The sequence below is a fragment of the Cervus canadensis genome, chromosome 1 (assembly GCF_019320065.1).
Source record: "Cervus canadensis isolate Bull #8, Minnesota chromosome 1, ASM1932006v1, whole genome shotgun sequence".
NCBI classification, from domain to species: Eukaryota; Metazoa; Chordata; class Mammalia; order Artiodactyla; family Cervidae; genus Cervus; species Cervus canadensis.
The window spans coordinates 49774650-49800777 of NC_057386.1; the positions used below are offsets into that span (position 1 = coordinate 49774650).

Sequence of the window (26128 nt, forward strand, 5' to 3'; positions counted from 1 at the left end):
TGGCGTGGAAAGAAAAGATGTGAACTATTATGATTAAAAACAAAGACCTCAGATATGCCACGCTGAGAGCCAAACTCAAAGGGAGCACACAGCGAACCTAGACATCCCACCTCATGGACTGGGCTTTTCCACCAGAAGCCACGACTGCCCAGGTGGAACTCAAAACAGAACCTTCTGCGTGTCCCTAGGATGGAGGGCAGGGAGGTACCGAGCCCTCAGATAAGTCATGAAGGCACTGGATAAGTGACAGCGAGCAAAGCTGCATCCGATCTCACAGAGCCCCAGAAACGGGGAGGGCGCAACTCGCCGAGGGAAGTGACCCCCCCGCCCAAGCCACAGGCCAGGACCACCCCGAGGTGTGCCTCCGTGCTGTTGTGGGGTGTTGTTCTGGAGGAGGGCGGGCAAAGACTGCCTGGAAAAGAAGTGGGCTCTGGAGTCAGAAACCGGTGGTAGGGGACTGCCCTGGTGGTCCAGTGGTTAAGACGCCACGCTTCCAATGAAGTGGGTGTGGGTTCGATCCCTGGTCGGGGAACTAAGATCCCATGGGCTGGCCAAAAAAAAAATAAATTTAATAAAATAAAAATAAAATCATGAAAATGGTAAACTAAAAAGAGAGACTGGTTCTGCTCCACTGTAGCTGAGTGACTTTGGCAAGTTATTCAACTCCTCTTACCCCCCGCTCCCCCAATTCTAATAAAACCGACATACTCAGGGTGAGGAGGATCAAATGAGAGGATATAAGTACACGCACAGTACTGGCACACAAAACACCAAAATTGTAGCAATTGCTATTTTTAGTGGTCGATGAATTTAAAAAAAAAAAGATGCTGCTGCTTCAAAAAAAAAAAAAGAAGAAAAAGGAAAAGGAGGCCAGAGAGTTCAGAGACAGACATGGTTTTCCTGCTGCTTCATTAGGATTGTCTAGCTTGTTTTCAAGCAAGGTAGATGGTACCTTTGCGATCACTGGGATGACATTTCTCTAAACCTAGAATTCTCTTCTCAAGGTGGTGAGTGCACTGGAGGATCTGCAGCAATGTTCCTTCCCCTAAGGGGTCACTTCCCTCATGGCCATGCTCGCAAAGGGCCTAAAGCACTGCCAGGAACATAGCATCTCTGATGCACACAGCCCTAGCAGGGCTGAGTCTCCTTCCCCCTTAAGCCCACCTTCTGCATTCAGCCAGTGTCATGTATTTAAAAAGCATGTATGTATTTAACCTCATCACTCTCATGTCCTTCAGAAAGGCAACACGAGGCAGTGGGTGAACAGATGGATTCTGAATATTTAACTGAAAAAAAAACCTAAAACATTTAATTCAAAAAGATGTACATACCCCTATGTCCACTGCAACACCATTTACAATAGCCAAGATATTGAAGCAACATGTGTTCATTGATGGATGAATAAAGATGTGGTATATATACTATATATATATATTTATTCATATACACACACAATGGAATATTACTCAGTCATAGAAATGAATGAAATCTTGCCATTTGCAGCTACATGGTTGCATGTGGAGGGTACTGTGCAAGGTAAAATAAGTCAGACAGAGAAAAACAAATACCATATGATTTTACTTATATATCTAAAAACAAAGCAAACGAACCAACATAATAAAACAGAAACAGAGTCACAGATACAGAGAACAAACTGGTGGCTGCCAGAGAGGAGAGGTGTGGGGGGACAAATAAGACAGGTGAGATACAAACTTCCAGCGATAAAATAAATGAGTCATGAGGATGAAATGTACACACAGGGAATTCAGTCAACAATACGGTAATAACTTTGTATGGTGACAGGTCTTACTGTGGTCGTCATTTCATAATGTATAAAAATATTGAATCATCATGTTGTACACCTGAAAATTAATATCATATCGTGCAGTATGTAATTAATTACAACAATATTTTTAAAAAGGGTTTCTGGAAACAGACTCCGAGGATTTCAAACCTCAGTTCAATAACTTATTAGCTGTGTGACCTGGAACAACTTAACTCTCTGGACCTTGCTCTCATCATCAAAATCTAGGAACACTGATAATGACCTCATAAGGCTCTTGTGAGAATTAACTAAGCTAAAACCTATAAAGTACTTACACAGGCACCTGGCATATAGTAAAGAAGGAAAGAAAGCAAGTGAAGTCGCTCAGTCGCTCCTTCTCCAGGGGATCTTCCCAACCCAGGGACTGGACCCAGGTTTCTTGCATTGCTGGCAGACTATTTACCAACTGAGCCACCAACAGAAGCTGTCTATCTATATATAAATACATATATATATATATATATATCTGTTGAGGTTACAGCCTAACCATTTTCCAGCTTTTCCATCTTGTACTTATTGTAGGCCCTAAAGGAGGAAGTGGCAACCCACTCCAGTATTCTTGCCTGGAGAATCCCATGGACAGAGGAGCCTAGTGGGCTACAGCCCATGGGATCGCAAAGAGTCGGACACAGCTGAGCACACACGCACTTACCGCAGGAACTCTCAGGAATCCTAAGAAGGATTTCATGCTGGCTTTAAGAACAGGAGGGTAGGAGCATGAACAGGAGGGTAGGAGCTTGTTCCAGGAGGAAAGAGAGAAGACCCAACTGGAGGCAAGAAATAGGCTGCAGTGGAAAGGGGATAGGTGAGCCATTCTGGGACTAGAGACAGAAAAAAACGAAGAGACAGAATGGCTGTGGAAAACCTCTATCCCAGGAGATACTCCTCTCTCTTCCCCTTTCTCCTGATCTCACCAGAATCCTCGATCCTGCTCAGGAAGTGGGGAGACCCAGTTTCCCTAGGGTGCCACTTAAGAGAAGTGGGTGGTGGTATCTTCCCCTGGTGAGGAGGACAGGATTAGAGAGGGACTTGGATTCTGTCTTGGTTCTTCTCACTAGCTGCATCGCCACTGGGCAAGCTGCCTGAAAGAGACTAGCAGTGCCTACCTCGTGGAGGAGACAAAAGCATCAGATGACATAATGCAAGTGAAGCATTCAGCAGAGCACCTGGCATGTGGCTGGTACTCCATAACCTTGATTAGCTGCGATCATCCTCACCAGCAAGAGAGAAGAAAACACGGGAACCCTTCCTGTTCACAAGACCTGAATAAGCGGTGCTCCTGTCTGCCAGGTTGACTCATGGTGGTTAGAGGGTTAGGCCTAAATTAATCCACTTAAAGGTATACTGTGGTTTAAGCAGGTTCTGGTGGCTTAGCTGGGGATCTGACATTACTGCAGTGTCACTGTGAACAACAGACCACTCCATCACTTCGTGCAATGGAAGGTACCTCTGCAGTCTGCATTGACTCTACTAATCCCAGGAGGGGGCCGCTACTGAAAACCTTATTGAAACTCTGTATTAAAACTGCCACAAGCTGATGTGCAAGGCACGTGGGAAAAACAATGCTATCACTTCATGGTTAACCACTTTATACCTCTGAACTCAGGTGGTACTTTAAATCCATCTAGTTAATGGAAAAAAAAAAAAAAACCATTTGGATATTCAGGAAACCACTCTTTCATAAACAAAACCAATCATTCATCTCTATGTTGGATACAGGGTCTAGTCTTAATTTCAGGGGGATTATCTTTCAGATGATAATCCAACATGATCTCTAGGATTCCTTCAGCTCTTAAAAACCTGATTTCATGTGATGTCTCTGCCAGCTGAACCCTGCCCCAGAGTAAAGTGCCCACCCACCAACCTTCTGTTTTGCGAGGTCACAGAAACATCCCAGCCTCGCAGAGTCCACTGGCTGGACAGTGCTTTGCAACATCTGTTAGCAAAACAATATATTTCCACATGGCCCTTAGTTCAGCACTCTGCCTGGGAGGCCCCCATGTGAGGTTTACATCTGTTAGAACATCTGCATAGAGAAGAGGCACTTCCTCTTGAATATTCTGAAACTTGCAAGTAATTTACTAGTCATTACATACAAATAGCTGTTGCTAGCTGGCTAGGAAGAGATCAGATATTACTTTGGGTTGTTTCTACAATTCTAACCAAATACAACCTGTCTGAAGATTCATTACCAAGCACATTTGGCTTAAGTTCACTGATGGCTTCCTTCTTTTTCTTATACAACACCAAGATCCAAAAAGGATTTAAGGGGGCTTTACAAAAGCACAAATCATACAACACTATTAAAATAGATTAAGAAATTAGGGTAGGAAGAATTAAAGAACAAAAAGAGAGTTAGGACACAAATGCATGCTATTAAATTACTAAAGATTTTCTGAATTTCAACTGCAAATTTGGCTTTGAGCTCCCCAAGAACCAAGGCAGGAAAAGAAAATACCAGCCGTTAGACGTTTTGTATTTCCTGTGAAATGAAAGTATCTTGGCTGCTCAGGACACAGATTCTCTGAGAGACATTTCTCCTCTGGGTGGTTGCAGGAGACAGTGAGCAAGCCAGCGGACGGAGCCCCAGTGCGTCAGCCCTTCCCGCCACGGGATTCTCTTACAAGACTTTCTCAGAGGCCCCTCCGCGAAAATGGACAGCGCGAGGAATACTGACGATTCAGTAACTGGGATTCTACATGGGGTCAAATGAGGGCGGCCCAAGAACGTGGCTTTCGGATGGTCTGGCTGGATCCAGCGATATCGGCTCTCCAGAGGAACGGGAGAGCTGCACAGCCTTCTGGCAGCGCTCCACGAATATCATTTATCACAACCAGGCTTTTGAGTAACAAAAATATGGGCAGCCTCCAACATGCCAAGTCCAAACACTAATACTTTTGAATGCTAGCACTTATTTGGCCCGGGTGCTGCATTCAGCTCTCTCCCTGGGCTGTTTTTTCCCCTGAAACTCTCCCTTATGGGCCTCCTCTTGCCTCTCTGGGTTCCTCGGTCTCTGATGGAGCCTCAGTCTCCCAGGCAGCTCTTCCATCCTCCTCCTCCTTGGAGGAGCTTCCACCAGATGCCTGCTTGCCCTCCCCCCCACCCCCTACATCTCCAGCATTCTCATCCACACTCAAGTCTTCTAAATACCTCTCTGGATTCCTTTCTTTCTTTCTTTAATATTTATTTTTTATTTGGCTGCACTGGGTCTTAGTTATGGGATCTAGTTCCCTAACCAGGGATCGAACCCAGGCCCCCTGCATGGGAAGCGTGGAGTCTTAGCCACTGGACCACCAGGGAAGTCCATGGATTCCTCTCTACAGGGGGACCCCTTTCTGGCTCCTAGGAAAGCACTTAGAATTCCCAAAGCCAGCACCATCTCTCCCCCTCCCCCTGGCTCCCATCCCCTTTCCTCCTCTTCTGTTCCCTCCTCCTGGAGGCCCAGCTGCCCAGGCAGGAAACTCCCTTTATTCTCTCTCCCTTCTATGTCACACACACACACACACACACACACACACACCCCAGCCTGTCCCCTACACAGCTACTGCCTTGACAACCCACCCTCCCACCGTCATCCTCAGTCACAGCTGGCAGCTTTGGGAGCCAGGTCCTCTCTCTCATTCTGAACTTCCTAAACTGGTCCCCCTGACTCAGCGCTTACCTCTCCAACCCAGCCCCTTCTAGAATTCTATTTATACAGCACAATCTGATCACAGCTCTCGCATGTTTCAACCTCCAGTGGTTTCCTAGCAGCCTGCAAGGCAAGGTTCAGCCCCCCGTGACGTGGCACTGAAGCCTGGGCCCAATTCTCTCTATCTTCTCGTCAGCTTCCCACACTGCGGCAAACCTGTCTCCCCATCTGACCGAGCTCCTTCATTACCCTTTCTCAAGTTATTTCAGCCTCCTGCAAAGCCTTAACCTATCTTCTCTGCCCAGGAAATACCTCCTCACCCCTTAATACCCAGCTCCAATAAGACCCTGAGGAAGGACTTCCCTGGCAGCCCAGTGCTGCCGATGCAGGGGATGCAGGATCGATCCCTGGTTGTGGAGCTTAGGATCTCACATATCTCACAGGCCAAAAGAAAAAGAGAGCCTAAGCAGAGCTAGAGGCCCCCTTCATCCAGCATGCAAAAAAAACAGTTCTCTGGAATGGTACTTTTCCACTCTCAGCCTGGAAACTTCCTGCAGTCAGAGGTCCAGTCTCTATCCACCCACCCTCCTTGGTTCCCAAGGACTCCGGGTATCCAGCACACTGGAGATTCTTGATAAATGTTAATTAACTGAGTAAACTGAATGACCATCATTGGCTCTGTGCTGGCCTCTAAAGCTGGTATTTTTTTTATAGTCTCCTTACTTTGCCCTTATCCAGTACATTTAAAATACTGAATTCCGGGTATTACACGGGACTCACACACCAGTAATGTTCCACAGACTCTTCTGATGTAAACTCACTTGGGCTGGCAGGTTGAAACTCAGGACTGCGGAGCCCTATCTCTGATAGGCCCCATCATAAAAACCTCTGATGGTTTTACCCAGCTGCTGGCAGAAATACTTCCCATTCAGCCTCCCCTGGCCCCTCCCACCACTGCCCACCTAGGGCAACTTCCCAAGGCACCCTCTCCAGGCCAGCAGTGGCTTCTAGACCCCTAAAGAAACCCCCAGACTTCCCACCCAGGAACCTTCTCTTCCAGGAGGGTCCCCACTAAAGCCCCAAGGCAGTCTGAGCTGCTGTTCTAGGTAAGACTGAGTCAGAGAAAATGCAGTGTCAGACTTGGTTCAGGCCGAGGAGGAAAGGGTCCCTTGACCTTGCCTCTGCTCCACGTTTCAAAGAAACCAGATCTACCTACTTGCCGGTCCCCAGGGACTGTCACCTTCAGTGTGAGTCCTTCATTTTCTGCTTGGCCATGCTCAGAGATGATAATCCTGGTTAAAACAAAATGAATGCATTCTTCCCATGATCTGGGCCCCAGATAGGGATCCAGCCCATTCCTCTGTCCCAGACAAGGCTACACTATGAACTGCTATGTAAAGCAGCCATTTAGAAGATCCATAAAGAAAACGTCTTGGAAAGCAGAGTATGAGATGTGGCCAGTCATCAGGTTACTTCTCAAGGGAACCCTCACCTTAGACTCCTCCAAGCCCCAGTAAGACAGACCCCCAACTCCATGTGATAGCACTTGTCACCGTTGTTATTGAGATGATTATTTGATTGTCGTCTGTGTCTCACACACTCAAAGATCCAATATTATTTACTGAATAAATGACTGTCTTTTGGAACATGGGCACTGTGTGACCTTGCTTTCTCTTTAACTGCTGCTCCCCTAGGGCGCAGCTGGGGCCCCAATTAGCTACAAGCCATCCATCCCAAATCTGCCAATACCATTCTATTGTTCCCCTGTCAGCATGCCTTTGGCTTTCTCACTTTAATCTCCCAATTCAAATAAATCCAAAATTCGGCTCTGACATCTGTGGCTGGGCTCCCTGCCTTTCCACGATTGGAATTTGGAAACTGGACTTAAAACTCAGGAGGAAAAAAAACGGGCAGAGGCACTTTCAAAAGGCTGCCTGTATGTCCAAAGTCTCGGCCGTCACCACCCCAGAGATGGATGCATTTTGTTCTAAGAATTAAAGTGTCACCCAGTGTGGCCATTTATTGAAGGAATGGAAAAGGAACAGGGTGGGGGAGACAGATTGATTCTAGAGCAAATTTCTGGCTTCTTCCTGTTATGGGAATGGCAGATTTTCATAAGAATGACAGCCGCATCTCCTTTTCAGCCTGGCACTCCTAGGTGAAGCCAAGCATGTTGCCGGTGCTGCCTTGTCACATACTGTCAGAGGCCTCCACAAAGCTAGTAGTTTATGGGTTAATCTTCCCACTAGATGCTGTGTCGTTCATGATCACGTCCAGGAACCACATCCAGTTGATCATCTGTCATAGCTAGCCCCAAGCCCCACTGGCACTAAGAGCTCAGAGAAGGAAGGTAGGAAATGAGCGAAGGATGGACGTAGGAAGAGTCACTGAGGCCTTTCAGCAACTGTCAGAAAGCCTCCAGAGCTCCACAATGTATTAATTTCTTACTGTGGGCCCATGAGGGGTGAAGCACTCGATACATATTATCTCAATCCTCACAACAACCCAGAGAGGCAGGTATTATTATGATTACTCCTATTTGAGAGATGATGAAAAAGCCCAAAAGAAGTTAAGCAATTTGCCCAAGGTCACTCTGCTAGAAAGTACCAAAAAGTGAAGTCAAACTGTTTGCCGCCGAGTGTCTGACTCTTTCTGACCCCAGCGACCACAGGACTCCAGGCTCCTCTGCCCATTGGATTCTCCAGGCAAGAATACTGCAGTGGGCTGCCATTTCCTTCTCCAGGGGATCTTCCCTAAACCAGGGATCGAACCCAGGTCTCCTGCACTGCAGGCAAATTCTTTTCTGTCTGAGCCACCAGTGGCTTAAATAGAAAAGTACCAGAACTGAGATTTGAATCTGGGAACCACCCCCCAACCCCACCAGGGGATCCTTCAACCAAGACATGGCAGAAAGTGATCTGAAGAGGTGCATCCTTGGTCCTGAGCCCTCTAAGACAATACCTCCCAGAGAGAGAGACCAAGTCAATTAATGACAATGCAAAACGAAGATGTCAAGTTCTCTCAAAACATCTTCAGACTCCCAGGGTTGGCCCAGTGAGTCAACTTTTAATTGCAGCAACCTGAGAAAACAAATGAGGGGAGGGAATAACCGGAACCAGAAGGTGGGACAGCAGAGTAGGCACAAGAGAATGCTCGTTTTCAGTTCTTGTCATCTCTTCACGCTAACGGGGTATTTAGCTTTCAGGCTGCAGTCACTTTCCCCCCTCAAATCCTGAAGAAAACAAATTAAGAATCATGTAAGCAAAACTAACCCAAAGCCCTATTAATATATATTTACATAACACACATGTTTATACCCTTAGCACAGCAAATACTGAAAGCGAATCCTTTCTACCTTACGGTCCCTTTGGAGGTGGGTCAGTTTAGGTAGGGACACCCCAACAAAGACGAAAGTGGTCAAAGAAAACGATTAAGGGAACACAAATACAATGGATGACACACAGGGACTTACAAACAAAAGAAAAGGAAGAGGCAGACATAGAAACTAAGGCAAAGGAGGCCAGAGGTTAAGGAGGTTTAGTAGCTGGTTTCTGCCTGGGAGAGCAACTGCCTTAGTGATTTCCAGACCTCGGACATGAGTGGGGTGGGCTGCCTAGAAAAATCTGGGAAATGGGGATATGCAGGGGTATTATTTGCTTACTCTTATTAGATTCCCTATTCCAAAAATTCTGATTCTATAGGCCTTTAGCTGGGCCAGGAATTCTCAAGACAATCAAGGTAGAGAATCCCCAGGGACAGTCTCACTTTTGAGGATGCCTATTACCTATGTATGATTTTTCCAGTAGTCACGTATGGATGTTGAGAGCTGGACCACGAAGAAGGCTGAGTGCTGAAGAATTGCTTTCAAAGTGTGGTACTAGAGAACACTCTTGAGAGTCCCTTGGACAGCAAGGAGATCAAATTCAATGGAAGAACTGATGCTGAAGCTGAAGCTCCAATCCTTTGGCTACCTGATGCGAAGAGCTGAGTCGCTGGAAAAGACCCTGATGCTGGGAAAGATTGAGGGCAAGAGATGGTTGGATGGCATCCTGACTCAATGCACAGGAATTTGAGCAAACTCAGGGAGATTGTGAAGGATAGGGAAGCCTGGAGTGCGGCAGTCCATGGGGTTGCAAAGAGTCAGACACGACTGAGCAACTCAACAACAATGATCTATGTCAGCCAGGCTGTTGTGCATGGGTCTTCATCGTCCAGAGTTCTACTGTGAATGTAAGTCACAGTCCACTTCTGTGGAGCTACTCGGCAGCAGTGGCAGCCTAAGCAATTTCTCCTCGCATCATACACGCCTCCTGGCGCTCCTCGTACATTTCCGCTCACGTTCATACCCCCGTGGTTGTGCACACACTGTGTCCCCCCGCGTGTTTCTTTCTGCATGTCACTTCCCAGCCCTATCTCCAAAACGCCTACCCTTCTTTCTGTGTCGCTCTAAGGACTTTAGACTCTACCTTGTACTCTGGTTATTGACATAGATGCCTTAATCACTCCTATTTGAGGATATGCTCTTAGGGGCCATATTATAACTTATCTTTTTCTCCCAAAGGTCTTATCGTCTGTTGAATGATGATTACCCAGGGAAATAAAATCAAGGTTGAATTTCAGCCCCAGGCCAGAGGTTCCTCTTCTCTATCTCAAAAAAGGAATCGAAATTTTCCTGACTCAGGCAGGATATGTTCTGCCCCAGGTACTCCCACCCAGAACACCACGGGAAAACAAACCAAATCATTAGGTAGGTCAATATTTCCTATAACAAAATTCACATTAGCTAAAATAAAGCCACTTTCTTCTGCCCAACTGATCTCAACCACTGCTCACACCCAGGGGACTCTGAGCCTCAGTGGCATGCATGTGGCTTCCCCGGGGGCTCAATGGTAAAGAAACTACCTGCCAAGCAGGAGACACGAGTTCTATCCCCGGGTTGGGAAGATCCCCTGGAGAAGGAAATGGCCACCCACTCCAGTATTCTGGCCTGGGAAATCCCACGAAAACAGAGGAGCCTGGCGGGCGACAGCCCATGGGGTGGCAAAGAGTCAGACACGACTTAGCGAGTAAACAGCATCCAGCACCCATCTGCCATCTGGATAGCAAGCCTTCCTCTCGTGGCAAGAAACAGCCAAGGGAACTCCAGACACTAGAGGCTAATTTCATCCTGAGCAGTGACTCTTATTTCAGCTAAAACCCACTAAGTCTGGACAGACTGCATTCCCAAGACCACGGGGAGGCCTGACTGCACTGGAACACAGGAGACCAGAGAGGTCAGTGACCCGGCCAGGAAACAGGGCTTCAGGTGGCAGAGCACACCTCACTAGCAGATGCTTAGTCCATTCCAAGAGAGAAGGGAGGCCTGGCCTAGCACTGAGACATTATGAGTTCTTCAGAGTTTAAGTCAGGAGTTGGTACTCCTCCAAAATGCACAGGAGTTGTAAGAGCCCTGGATCTGAGAAATAAAAGATACAGTTTACAGTCTATGCTGTGCCCTACTTAGTTCTGTGCATTAATAAGCAAGTTCTTACTGCCTGTTTGAGCCTCAACATTTATGTCTCTAAAATGTAACACCTAAAATGGATTTGAATGCCCAATCCAGCAAATATCTAAATAATACAGAGTTATAAACCATTAGCTCAAAAGCAGGGAAAATAAAAGGATAAAGTTACCACTGGAAAAAATTGGGATACAGGGCCCGACAGTTATTAAAGTCAAGCCACAAATTTGTTTCTCTGCTTCCTGGCAGCCAAAGCAAAAAGAGAAATATGATCAGTTACACCCAATTGTCCACAAAGGAAAATCATTCCAGTTCCTTGGGAGAGGCAAAGCTTTTCCTGGCACTGGATTCTGAAAGGAAATTTCTCCAATTAGCAGAGATATTAAATGAAGCTGTAGCTTAAGTCTTCAACAATGTAAACTCTTACAAGAAATATAGTAGCAAGTTACAGAAAGCTATTTTGGAGAGCATCACTCCATAAAGCAAAGGGCAGGACACCCAAGTTCATCTCAGTGAAAGTAATTCGGGCGGGGCTGAGCTAACATGGCCCAAGCATGCAGCTTTCACTGGCCCAACTTAAATCAAGGATAAAACTAAGACCAGGTAGACAACTTGTTCTTCCAAACACTTCTATAAATATTACTTCTTCCACATGGATGTTTATTAAGAGTTGGGTAGCAATTTCCAATTAGATGACTTCTACATTCCATTCCAGTTCTGATAAATCTAAGTGACCTTTTTGGTCTTCATTTACTTACATTAATGTAAAATTTGGTAGTTTTCCCTGTCTTACTGCACTCCCAAATCAATAGAAATTCCTGCCAGTGAGAGAGACAGAGAGAATCTAACTATTAACATTACTCTTGCTATTAATAGCTAATACCAAGAGCTCATGTACCAGGCCCGGGACCTGGGTTCCTGTACATTCTCTCATTTAATCCTCCCACCAACCTTGTGTGATAGTAACTATTATTAGTCTCATCTAACAAATAAGGAGCAGAGACTCAGAGAAAATGTCCAAGGTCACAGAGCTTTCTAGTTCCAAAGTCAAGATTCTTAGCCCTACTTATAGTGCCTAGCATTAATGAAACATGATTACTATGTTTGTCAGAACAATGAAGCCTAGTGAGGCCAGTAGAGCAGGCAAGAGTTATTATAAAAACAAAAAAAATAACCGTGGAGATTTTAGAGACTTTGGCAACCTATAAAAAGACAAAAAGGATGAAAAATTTGTGAGAGGCAGAAATCTCAGAAGTAATTCCACAGGAACAGAAAATCTCAGGAAAAGGAATAGAAAACTTCTTTTCCTCCTCTTCTCTTGAAAACAAAATATTATAAAATAGACAGTGAATGAAAACCTACTACACAGCACAGGGAACTCTGCTCAGTGCCCTGTGATGACCTAAATGGGAAGGAAATCCAAAAAGGAGGGGAGGGATGTGTTATCTACACATACCTGATTCACTGTGCTGCACGAGAGAAATTAACACAACATTGTAAAGCAACTACACTCCCGGAAAACTCACTCAAACCCACGTCCATTGAGTAGTGATGCCACCCAACCATCTCAGCCTCTGTCATCCCCTTCTCCTCCTGCCCTCCATCTTCCCCAGCATCAGGGTCTTTTCCAATTTGTCAGTTCTTCCCATTAGGTGGCCAAAGCATTAGAGCTTCAGCTTCAGCATCAGTCCTTCCAATGAACACCCAGGACTGATCTCCTTTAGGATGGACTGGTTGGATCTCCTTGCAGTCCAAGGGACTCTCAAGAGTCTTCTCCAACACCACAGTTCAAAAGCATCAATTCTGCGGTGCTCAGCTTTCTTTATGGTCCAATCATCACATCCATACATGACTACTGGAAAAACCATAGCTTTGACTAGATGGACTTTTTTTGGCAATGTAATATCTCTGCTTTTTAATATGCTGTCAAGGTTGGTCATAACCTTCCTTCCAAGAAGTAAGCATCTTTTAATTTCATGGCTGCAGTCACCATCTGCAGTGATTTTGGAACACCCAAAAAATAAAGTCTGTCACTGTTTCCATTGTTTCCCCATTTATTTGCAGTGAAGTGATGGGACCAGAGGCCATGATCTTAGTTTTCTGAATGTTGAGTTTTAAGCCAACTTTTTCACTTTTCCTGTTTCACTTTCATCAAGAGGCTCTTTAGTTCTTCTTCACTTTCTGCCATAAGGGTGGTGTCATCTGCATATCTGAGGTTATTGATATTTCTCCCGACAATCTTGATTCCTGCTTGTGCTTCATAGCCCAGCATTTCTCATGATGTACTCTGAATAGAAGTTAAATAAGCAGGGTGTCAACATACAGCCTTGATGTACTCCTTTCCTGATTTGGAACCAGTCTGTTGTTCCATGTCCAGTACTAACTGTTGCTTCCTGACCTGCATACAGCTTTCTCAGGAGGCAGGTCAGGTGGTCTAGTATTCCCATCTCTTGAAGAATTTTCCACAGTTTATTGTGATTCACATAGTCAAAGGCTTTGGCGTAGTCAATAAGGCAGAAGTAGATGTTTTTCTAGAACTCCCTTGCTTTTTCGATGATCCAGCGGATGTTGGCAATTTGATCTCTGGTTCTTCTGCCTTTTCTAAATCCAGCTTGAACATCTATCTGAAAGTTCAAGGTTCACATACTGTTGAGGCCTGGCTTGGAAAATTTTGAGCATTACTTTGCTAGCATGTGAGATGAGTGCAACTGTGTGGTAGTTTGAGCATTCTTTGGCATTGCCTTTCTTTGAGACTGGAATGAAAACTGACCTTTTCCAGTTCTGTGGTCACTGCTGAGTTTTCCAAATTTGCTGGCATATTGAGTGCAGCACTTTCACAGCATCATCTTTTAGGATCTGAAATAGCTCAACTGGAATTCCATCACCTCCACTAGCTTTGTTCATAGTTCCTACTCTTAAAAGACTCTAAACTTTGGCTCTCTTGGTCAGTCACTCATTCATTCATTCCAGCAACAATTAGATTTTTACCCTGTGCTACTCCCTGCCAGGCACTGTCAGCAGTGAGCAAGACAGAGGAGCTTCCAATCCAGCCATCAAGTAGACAAATACATTTCCAGATGGTATTAAAGTGCTTTGGAGAAAAAAAAAAAATTAAGGGGATTACGAGAGGCTGAGGGGCAGGGAGGGAGGACTGTTCTAGATAACAGGTCAGGGAGGGGCTCTCTGAGAAGCAAGTGAGGGAACCCAATCATGCAAAAATTTGGAGACCAGGCACCAGCAGAAAGGCCCCATGACAAAAACAAACCTTACATGTTTTAGAAACTTCTGGAAGGCCACTGCAGTAGACTGAAGCCAGCCTGAAGTAGAACAGACCAAGTGAAGGCCGGCAGGGAATGAGGTGGGAGAAGATGGAGACAGGGCTACAGGGAAAGGAGGTGGACTCCTTCTGAAGGGCAATGGGAGGGGCATAACCCTAGTGTAAAATCTCCAGGGCTGTGGTCAGAGCTCCAAGGGAAGTTCAGAGAGATGTAGTATCACCAAACTCAAAACTCTTAAGGGAATCCCTTTAGCCTGTAGGCCCTGGTTTTCCATTGTTTGTTGTTGTTTAGTCCCTAAGTCTTCTGCAACCCCATGGACTGTAGCCTGCCAGACTCCTCTGTCCATGGCATTCTCCAGGCAAGAATACTGGAGTGGGTTGCCATTTCCTTCCCCAGGGGATGTTCCTGACCCAGGGATTGAACCGGCATCTCCTGCATTGCAGGCAAATTCTTTACCACTGAGCTGCCAGGGAAACCTGCTTTCCATCACTAGATGCTAAAAGTAAAAAAGACAGTTCCTTTTCCAGAGCTTTATACCCCCTCATCATGAAGGGAATGCAATTGTCAGAGCAACTGGTGGTTTGGTTGACAGACTCTAGGGAAATGCCAAGATAATTTACAAAGAAAACTGATCCAGACCTCTATCTGAATCCCACCTGCTCTTCCCATCCTAGGATGTCGTATCCTTGGCCATCCTTTTGTTGTTTTCTATTCCAGAGGCTCAAAACTCAACACTCTCCATGTGAGCTGCTAGACCAGACTGAATATTATTAAAGTTAATTTCAACAATCCCACTGTTAGCCTTCCCAAATAAGGCATACCCTTGGCAGGAAGCACCACAGAAGGATGAATTTGAATTTGAATCTTTTCTGAAGCTAAACTGCAGCTTTGATTAATTCGAAGAAACTTCTTTTACCAACGTGTTTGGACACAAGAATAAGAGGGAAACATCCAACATGTGGAAGAAGCAGGAGTGTGTTTCTGCTTGAAAGTAGAGATGGGTAAAGCGAAGTGAAAGTGTTAGTCGCTCAGTCGTGTCCGAGTCTTTGCAATCCCATGGACTGCAGCCCACCAGGCTCCTCTGTCCATGGGATTTTCTAGGCAAGGATACTGGAGTGGTTTGCCATTTCCTTCTCCAGGATCCAACCCCAGTCTCCTGCATTGCAGGCAGATTCTTTACCTGAGCTACCAGGGAACAGGTAAGAGAGACAGGTAACAGCATCAGAAAACGGGTGACTAATCAAGATCCAACTGCACACAGGAGCCGAGCCACCACCCAGGAAAGAAGCTGGGCTGAGGTCGGCAAGGGGGCATGGAAACTTGTTGTCACTTCTTGTTAACAGACAAACCCCTGGCTCCCCTCCCCACTCCCAAGAAAAATAAAATCACCAGTATGCCCTTCCTCCAGGTTACACAGCCTGAAATACCCAGATACTAAACAAAATCAACCTTTCCTGCTGGCCAGACTCTTAATGTCCCAGGCACAATGACTGTTATCCTCAACTCAAAACCATTAAAATCATTAAAACCCTGAAAATTCACCTACATCTGGGAATAATGCAGCAGATTCAACAGCACTACTCATGACCCCAACCCCACACACCTAGAAACATCCAGAATAGTGAATGTACAGAATAGTGAAAAGCAGCCCTCATATGGACTGGAGCAGGGTGCTGCGGGGAATAACAGGGCCCATGCCTATCTCTTAGGGCCAATGCTTCAAGGCAGCTGAAAGCAAACACTATACCCTTAGACGTTTCAAAGCCTGGGCCTGCGACAGATCAGCGGTCCTAGGTCTGTATACAGTGTGGGTCATATAATCTGACCAAGGCTTTGCATATCATTGTTCATCGCCCCCAATTCCCACTAGTTCAGCGTTTCTTATCAACCATCTGTCTCACAACCTCATGGCCCACTTATTAAAAACGTCCCTCACTGACAATAAACATCTCCGGAGTGGACTTACAAACTACAGTGTTTAAACACTACCCAGGTCGTCTTTATGCACATTTAAGTCTGAGAACTTCAGCAATGTTTCTGCAAACTCTGGGCCATGAGTCATGACCAGCAGTTGATTTTTTTTTTAATTAAGTAGGAAAAAATTATAAATAGAACACACTGCAGGTAGTCAGGGCAATTATTGTTTCTGGGAACTTAAGCGGTTGTGGACCTCTGTGCAGTGATGTAAAATGTATTCATCACTGTGGTTCAGTTTAAAAACCACTCTCCTAGAGGGATGAAGGAATATTTTTATGGAATATTTTATGCTATTCCTATGCATGGTGTTTATTTACCATTTTTCACCCCTAATTCCGAGCTTCTGGATTTTAGTTCAAGCACAAGTTATCAAGACACAAAGGCTGTTATCAAATCCTAAACTGATGAGGCAATGTCAAACTGAACAGGGGGGTCAGCCCAAGGCTCCTTCCTGCCCCAGACCCTTCTCAAGGAGCTGAGGATATGGAAAGTGCCAAAGGGAAGTTTGTACAACTCTTCCCAGGCTGGACCTGTTCCTTGGTAAAGAACTTGCACACTCATTATCATACATTAGAAGAATTGAAATATTCCCTTATGGGTGGGTAGGTAGCCAGGCGGGGGAGGCTCAGTCTCAGTCTAAGGAATAAGAGAACTCAGGTTCAACCCATCAGTGCAGTCCTGGGGCAGTGACTAGGTCAAAGGAAAGTCAGGGAAGGGTGAATCCAGGCCCACTGACCAGCAGGCCCTGAGCTCTCAGAATCAGGACAGCACTGGACAGCATCAGGCATGTGAAGTCACGTCTCACCCCAGAACCAGTGACATCGGTTGCCTTGGGCAAGTCACTTAGCTTTTCAATCCCCTCGGTTCCTTGCATGGCCAATGTTCTGGGAGCAAGTGGAACACAAGGAATCAGACAGCGTCCCTTCTTGCCCAATGCAAGGACAGGCAGCCCCATCTGGCCCGACCAGAAGAGAGGAACATGGGAGGAAGAGCTAGGAGGGAGAAGGAATAGCTGGGACTTCTCTGGTGGTCCAGGGGTTAAGGCTCCAGCTGCCATTGCAAGGGGCGTGGGTTCCATCCCTGATGGGGGAACTAAGATCCCGCCTGCCAGCAGGATGTGGCCAAAAAGAAAAAAAAAAAAAAAAAAGAGTAGCTAGCTGTCTTTTCAGCTTTTAGACTCATCAGAAGCAAGGACTTACTGAAAACAGCCTGAAGACTCGAGGAGAGCAACCGACGAGGAGGCCTGAGCTCAAAAACCAAACAACAACAAAAAAACCCCAGCGAAGCCCAGGAGCGGTTTCCCCGTGCCATTCAAAGCCGCGGGACCGCGGGCAGGTCAGCTACATCACACAGAAAAACCGAGGGCGCTCACTCCCTAGGCTTTATAAGCTCTTGTAAGCCGAGAGTGAAGTCAGAGGTGGCAGGCTCCTGGGCCGGGTCCAAAAGAACAGGTGGTTCCCCTCCCCCCCACCCTCGCCAACGAGAGAAAAGTCACCACTTGCGGTAAAGATACCCAGAGGAGGTCAGCGGCCAGGGAGGGTGCACCTGAAGCAGTGAGGGGTCGGGGCTGCCCCCCAAACCCACTTCCCGAGAGATACTCGCTGGAGAGGCCCCCTGATTCCGTCGGGCAGGAGTGAACTCGCGCCCACCTCTTTGGCAAGGGCCCTGGGGAGGCGCCGGGAAGCGGCCAGGCAGGAGGAACTCTGCTGCGGTTACCTCTGCCCGGGGCCGGCCAAGTGCTCCTCGGAGTCTTGAGGGCGGCCAGTCCCCCAAAAGGCGGGGGAACCGGTGGGGCACCGAGGGCGGCGCCCCCGGACCCAGTGTCTCCAGCGCAGACCCAGCGACATCGGGGACAGAAAACGCCTTAAACTCCCACCACGGGCCCCCACCCACGAAGTCCCAACCCGCGGGAACTAAGCTGAGAAAGGCGCGGCCATCGGGTCTCCAGGTTCACACCCCCCGCCCCCGCCCCGCGCGCCCCAGACCAGCCCGGCTAGTCGCCCGGGTCCCCGGCCCCGACCCGGGGACCCGCGCCCCCTCGGCGCCCGCAGCGGGCCGCAGCCGGGCCCCGGCAGTGTTTGTAAACAAACCGATCACGTGGCCCCGGCGGCTCGCTCCCCGCCCCCTGTGCCCGCGGCCCCCCCACCCCGCCCCGGGGCGACCCCCGCGCCGGACCCCACCTCGGCCGCGCCGGCCGGAGGGTGCCGCGCGCGCTCCGAGAGAGCCGGGCCGCCGGGGCCCCGGGGCGGGGTGGCGGGGGGACGGGGACAGGCGTCCCGCGCCCCAAGCGGGCGCCCCGCGCTGACAGCACGCCCCACGCCCACGCGCGCCGCGCTCGCGTCTCACTCACCCGGCAGCCCGCAGTCCCGTCCGGCCCGCGCCGCGCTCGGCTCCGCGGGGATGCGCAGCAGCGAAGGACCGCCCGGCCGGATCCCGGGCCCGGGCGCGCTCTTAAAGCCACAGCCGCCGCCGCCGCCGCTCCGCATCCCTCCCGGCCGGGCCGGGGGCTGCCGGGTGACGGACGCGCCCCCGCGCCTATCCCCTCGGCGCAGCACATAGCAACACGCCGCGGGTTGGCTGCGCCCGGCCGCAGCCCATCCGCCGCGAGCCAATCAGCGAAGGACGGAACTCCGCCCCCTGCTTCCCCGACCTCCGCCCCCCACCCCCCACCACCCCTTCGGGCCCCGCCGGGCTTGGGTGCGGGGCGTGAGGCGGGCGCCGGGATCTAGCCCTGGGGAGGCTGAGCCCGCCGGGCCTGGCGAGGCGGGGGTCGGCTGGCCCGAGGGACGGGGAGGAAGGGTGATGACGATGGAGAGGCTCTCGGCGCCCGGGCGAAGACCGTTTATTTGGGTTTGGAGTTTGTCTCCAGGTCAAGGCTGGGATTTCTAGAACCCGGGGTGGGAGCGGGGGGGCGCGCTTTCTAGTGATGCTTCTGCTTAGAGGAGCTAAGACAGTAACTCACTCCTCACGCCTTAGCCGCCCTTAACTCAGTCTAAGTTACCTGGAGAGGCTCTCGGGACCCAGGGCAGTTGAATGTAATAAGACAACGCCAGCCCGAGGGGGCCCCCGCCAGGCCCCACTCAGCAGCAAGGCATTTCCCCTTGTCTCTCTGCTCTCCTTAAACTGGGCGCATTAAATTCAGGATAAGAGGCATTTACATTGGAAGACACCTCGCCCCTAATTGCTGCTGGTTTTCTAAGGCTTTTGAAGAGAAACGATTCACCTGGGACACTAGGATGGTCAGTGACCATAGGGGCGGTGCGCCCAGTCTGGGTCAGTGGAGCGGTGCTTTTCACGGAAGAGACGGTTAAAAAATAAGCCCAGGGCTATCAGGAAATCTAGGGAGGCACCAGGTGGGCGGAGTGGGGCAGCTTCCCAGCAAGAAAACAGGTCACTTTGAGAAAGAATGCAGACAGGGATCAGGGGCAGAGAGCAGTTCAGCCTTTTCATTTGGCCTCTGGGATTCTGCAGTTGTTCAGAAAGCAGGAGGAAACCGCAGGTTTTAGTTAGAGCCGCTGTCAGAAATGTGAGACCCTTCTGGAGGTGACGCTGTCTTCAACCCCTTTCCACGCTGGTTTGCGCGAAAATGGAGAATGGTACCCAAGGTAGATCCCCAGGTGGCTCAAACTTCACCACAACTCCAGCCAGCTGTCTTTAAAATGCGTTTGATTCAGTTAATATATTTCTCATTTGGATGTATTCTGATAATATACGTTGCATGGTTGGGTGTGAATCCAGTCCTAATGTTAGTAAAAACAACAAAAAATACCAGAAACACATCGGCATCTCACATATCTATCAGTCTCAGTGTAAGCGTTTTCAGTGTAAACAAGAGCACCTTGTCACTGTTCACAGTTGATGAACTTGAAAAGTTTAAAACAAAAAAAATTTAAATACTTATCAGATAAAGAATCAAGAAAGGTTTAGCACTTAATCCTTAATCTGTGAAGAAGTGGTAGATTCTTTCGATTATTGAGATCTTGATTTCTGCTCTAATCTGCCTCTTGGGCAAATTTCTTCCTCTCTCCAGACCTTAGTAGCTGCAGTTTGAAACAAAAAAGATTGAAATAGATTGAAATAGTCCCCTCCAGGCGCTAAAATCTAAGCAGGTCCAGAAAGTCAAACTTGTTACAACGTTTCAACAACATCCTAGTGAATATTACTGTTGCCAGATCACCACTCCCCAGCAGCAGGCCCTGCATGAGTTTAACACCCTGGAATATTGGTATGTTATGTAACAAGATTGGTGGCTACTGTTTTAAATAAAAGATAATGTTAGCTAAGGAGGACGAGCCTGGTGCGGAGCTTCAGAGGGAGATCTGAGGACCCCTGCAGGCTGGCCATGTGTATGCCAGGGACTGGAAGAGGCATCCAGACTGCAAGACTAGAGACAATAGAACCAAGCCAGGCAGCCAACAGAAAAAGATGAAATAAGCCTGATCATGCCTCCTCCCTGTCAAAAGAGCCAAGCATTGGGAACTATTCCCGGGAGGAGGTAGAAGTGAAACAAAGTAGCAGAAACAACTTCTCTTCCTCTCTGAAAGCACCTTGAATGGCCTCTCAGGACACCTTCACTCAGGGGCCTATTCTGTGCAGACTTGCCTGATTGGCTGGAATGGTGGTTTTCCAAAGAACCTACCAAAAGAATAGAGGGCTGAGCTTATGGAGAGAGTGTGAGAATGGACAGATATCTACCCCATAGAGCAAAAATGAGGTGGAAAAATACAGGGAGAGATGTAAATAAATTCGTTCAGATCACCCCACAGACAGGATATCGATCAGCTTGCCTCTGTCAGTGGCCCAGGACACTTGTCTCCTCTGTATGTGGCTGAATTCATTCATTCCCAAAGCTTTCACAGCCATTCTTTTCCAGCATCCGCTGTCTCCAATCCCACATTCCTACTGCTGCCATATTGACATCACTGCTACCGTGAAAAGGCTCACTTTTTTTTTTTTTTCTTTTGACCATGCCACTCACAGTGGGGGATCTTAGTTACCCACCCAGGGATGACCCCATGCCCCCTGTGTTGGAAGCATAGTCTTAACCATTGGACCACCAGGAAAGTCTCAAAGGTCACTTGTATATGCTCATGGTGGGCTTCCCTAGTGGCTCAGCTGGTAAAGAATCTGCCTGCAATGCAGGAGACCTGGGTTCAATCCCTGGGTTGGGAAGATCCCCTGGCAAAGGGAAAGGCTACTCACTCCAGTATTCTGGCCTGGAGAATTCCATGGACAGAAGAGCCTGACAAGCTGTAGTCCATGGATCACAAAGAGTCGGACACGACCAAAACTTTCGCACTTTCTTTCTTTCCCTCACCCCCACAGCAGTGCATTAGCAGGTCCTGTCAGCTCTACTTCAAGAATGCATATTCTATTTCCTCTGAGCATGAGATAGATCTCCACTGCCCCTTCCCTTGTCGGAGCCACAGCATCTCTTGCCTAGAGTAAGCCACAGCCTCCCAACTGATCTCCGTGCTTCCAGTCCATTCTCTCCGCAGCAGCCAGATGGTACTTCCTCAAAACAAACCCCTTACGATGGCCACAAGGCCCTGCTAAGCAGGCCAGCTCACCTCTCCGGTCTTTCCCCTTTGCTCACACTGCTCCCGAGGAGCTGGCCACCTTTCTGTTCCTTAAATACACTGGGCCTAGTCGTCATCATCTTCTTTTTTTTTTTTTAATTTTATTTATTCATTTACTTTTTGGCTGTTCCACTCAGCTTGCAGGATCTTAGCCCCCACCTCCCCAGGAATCATACCCAGGGCCCTGACAATGAAAGTGGGAGTCCTAACAAGGGGGCTAGAAGTCCACACCGAGCCTAGCCCCGTTACCGAGTCAGTGCTTGCTCTTCCCTCCTCCTGAAGCGCTAGAAGGCTGCCTCTCACCACTTGGTTCTTAGGTCTAATACTTCCTTCTTAGAGGCCCCTCAGTCATTGCATGCTCCCCCCTCCAAGCTAGTCTCTATTCTACCTACCTCCAGCTTTTCATAACACCTATCCCTCTGAAATTACCTTGTTTATTTGTTTTCTGTCTCATCCAGCTCTAAAGTATAAACTCCATAATCGAGTCAGGGACATCGCCATCCTTCCTGTTGTCTCCCCAGTGCCTGGAAGAGCACCTGGCACACGACCAATACTTGTGGAATAAATAACTGAACAAATGAATGAACATGCTCCCCACCTCCCACCCCAGCCCCTGCAGTTTGTTTCACTTTGCTTCATGCCCTTCCCCTCTCTGCTCCTTGCTCATTCCATCTCAAAGCCTTTCACTCGAGGACTCAGTCCAAAGATCAAATGGCACTTCTTTGGAGGAGTTTCCCCTATTCTTTCTCTTCCCGGTGCCCCCCACAGCCGTGTATTCATAACTCCATCACACCACTCCACACTTTGCACTCCCTGTTAAGAGTTCTCAGTTATCTATTCTCTCTGCCAGTCCCTCCTGGACTGGAACCTTATCAGATCGTCTTTATATTTTCAGCACCTGGCATGTGACAGGCCTTCCCTCCAGGTTTATATCTGAGCTGAAACCAGTCGGGATCCAAGCAGGAATGGATAAGCCCTGACTTCAGAGTCCACTGATCAATTATAGCGGTCTGACTTGATGGTGTGACCACATTAACCTGAAACTTCAGTATATTCCGTCATGAAAGGAGCTGCCTACATTTTAAAATCACAGCACAATGGAAACTTCCTGAACTCTAAAGGCTACAGGCTGTCACACTACCACACCACCTAGGAAAACAGCCAGGGTGGGGAGGGGGCGCTCTCCTCCCAGGCTGCACTGTACCCCTTCCTGCCATCTTCCCCAACATGGAAAGTCCCATGACGTTACATCACAGAGGAGGGCCTGGTGCCATCTTCCTGCAGACACATCATGGCAACAGTGCTTTGTTTCTGGACGTACAATAGATGCTTTCTCTGATCCTTGTCCAAGCCCCTCACTTTCAGTCGTGAAAGTGGCTGATTATGTGCTTTTCAGACTGTAAGTGGGTAAGGGTTATGCGTCAGCCCTCCTGAACACACGCCGAACAAAACAGCTGCTCTCATTATTGAGCACGTGTTGTGGATAGAGCAGTTTCTATTCTATCTCGTTATATTTAATCCTCAAAGCAACCTGCAAGATAGGTATTTTCCTCCATTTTCTTTTTTTTTTTTTTTTTTTACAGAAGCTGATCCTATGGAATTAAGAACCCTGATCTATCTGGCTTCAAAGCCCATTCATTCGTTCTTCTCCACCATCAAAGAGGACAAAGTCTTCGCTCCTCTTCTCTTCAAATATTCCAGTCACTTTGACAAGGAAACTCATCCAAATATCAGATTACCCCCACAAAGCAAAACTCAAAGGTCCCAGAAGCAAGAGAACTTCCATCTTAAATGCAACAGCTGATACAGACATTTTCCACACATTTTAATCCAATCTTCACAATAACCTTATGAGAGAGATAACACAGGTGTACTAACCTTACATACTTACCTACTATTCCACCGGGGAAAAGATCTGCCACTGTGGGGAAGGGGAGTTACATACCTTACCCACAGTTCCAAAATTCAACAAGCTTTAAAAAATTAAAAATTTGACACAACCCATATGGAACAATAACAAAGCAGTGGTACTCAATAGCTAAATCTGTAGGGTAAAAAATATTTGGGAGGATGCAAGCAATTGCATTTTCCTTCTTTATTTTCACTCTTATTGAGTGTCTTTTCATTTCCAGCCCTTCCCGGGTGGGCTAGTCTCAATATTGGTATAATTAATAGATTATGCCTCACAATCAATTACAGTACCCCTCTTCTGCATAATTTTTGCAGATGACTCTCTTCTGCATAATTTTTAATTTTTTTTCCTGCATAATTTTTAAACTGATGTAAAAAGCCTTAAAAGATTTTTTAAATTAATTTATTTATTTGGCTGTGGCATGTCTTTGTGCTTTAGGATCTTCAATCTATGTTGTGGCATGTGGGGATCTTTAGTTGCACACGCAAACTCTTAGTCGAGGCATGTGGGATCTAGTTCCCTGACCAGGGATTGAACCCAGGCCCCCTGCACTGGCAGCACAGAGTCTCAGCCACTGGACCACAAAGGAAGTCCCCAAGATTTTGTTTGTAAAGTTTGATGTAGCTCATTTGATGGCAAGCTTCAACTGACATGAGGCTGTTCATAGGCTTTATTAGTCCCATCTGGCATGCTCATATCTTTCTTACTGGAATATTAATATTTGGAAGAGCTCATACACCCCGGGGTTTTATGTAATATATAGTATATGCACTGAAAGATTCTAGAATTTAAAACACATCTATGCCAGGGTTTCAACTATGGGACTGAGGACTATAGTATTATCCCAACTTTACAGATAAGTAACTTGGGAGAAGGCAATGGCAACCTACTCCAATAGTCTTGCCTGGAAAATCCCATGGACGGAGGAGCCTGGTAGGCTGCAGTCCGTGGGGTCGCTAAGAGTCGGACATGACTGAGCAACTTCACTTTCACTTTCCACTTTCATGCATTGGAGAAGGAAATGGCAACCCACTCCAGTGTTCTTGCCCAGAGAATCCCAGGGACGGGGGAGCCTGGTGGGCTGCCGTCTATGGGGTCTCACAGAGTTGGACACGACTGAAGTGGCTTAGCAGCAGCACAGATAAGTCACTTAGATTCAGAGAGGTTAAGTAACTTGCCCAAGCTGACACAGACAGTAAATAGTAGAACTACAATGAGAAATAGTCTGCAGCTGTGGAAAAAAAATTGGAACACATGTGACAGCCTGAGGGCTAGTTTTTTCTGAAGGCAAAAATAGGAAGTGACAATTCACAGTAGAAGAAAAAGAAATAACTTGTAAAGATATGAATATTCAACCATACAGATAACAAGAAAAAAGTAAATTAAAATTACAGTGAGGTACTATTTTTATCTTATCAGATTGACAAGTAGTAAAAAGCTCAGTAACACTGTGTTGGATTTGCTGCTCAGTAGACACTAACAACATTGTTAGTGTCTATAAGCAACTATACTCTAATAAAAACTAAAACAAAAAAAACCCAAAAATAAAAACATTGTGTTGAAGAACCCGTGACAAAATACACACTCATATGTTGTTTGCAATAAGGTAAATTGGTATGATTTCTGTGAAGGGCAATTTGATAACCTCTCTCAAAATAAGAAGTTAATATACTCAGAAATTTCACTTCTAGGAATTTATACTTAAGATGGACTCACACATGTGCATGAAGATGGACATTAAAGGATATTGTAAAATTGTTAGTTTTAGCAAAAACTCTGACTCTCTGGGAAATGTAACTTTAAAAATGATTAAAGCCCAGAAATTTTATGACTCTCTAAAACTGATAATGTTTCAGTTTAGTCACTAAGTCATGTCCAATTCTTTTGTGACCCCATGGACTGTAGCCCACCAGGCTCCTCTGTCCTTGGGATTCTCCAGGCAAGAATACTGGAGTGGGTTGCCATTTCTTTCTCCAAGGAATCTTCCTGAACCAGGGAGCAAACCCGTATCTCCTGCACTGACGGGTGAATGCTTTACTACTGAGCCACCAGGGAATATCTTCCAAAAAACAGATAATTGGGGATGATTATTTTTTTCTGTTTAATAGTAGAGAACTTAAAATGTTATTATTTTCACCCTGTAGGACATTAGCTAGTTATCTACCATAATTGCTATTTCAGAATCTTTTTATCCACTGATTTTATGATTTTCAACTTGCATATTCTGTTTTGAAACAACTTTGTCATCCTGGTAGTTTCTTCACTAATGGGTTAAATAAAAATTTTAATATATGGTTTCTATGCATTTATATTGAAAATATGATTTTCATCTTTTAAAACTAATGCTTTGAAATACTCTAAATCCATCAATAAAGGACTGGGTGAATAAGTTACAGTGCCTCTGCCTGAAGGAATACTATGCAGCC

At 47.0% G+C, this 26128-nt stretch overlaps 1 protein-coding gene across 2 annotated transcripts in view; it reads right to left on the reverse strand.

Moving 5' to 3' along the window:
• The window catches only part of YPEL2 (yippee like 2), an 87308-nt gene extending 68564 nt beyond the window's left edge, over positions 1 to 18744 (reverse strand). Inside the window, exon 1 of one of the 2 annotated variants that reach the window (XM_043482681.1) lies at positions 18562 to 18744. The gene's annotated coding sequence lies outside the window, so the exon portion shown is untranslated. The remainder of the gene's footprint in view (positions 1 to 18561) is intronic. The other variant, XM_043482696.1, reaches the window with a different exon arrangement.
• Between the last annotated feature and the right edge of the window lie 7384 nt (positions 18745 to 26128).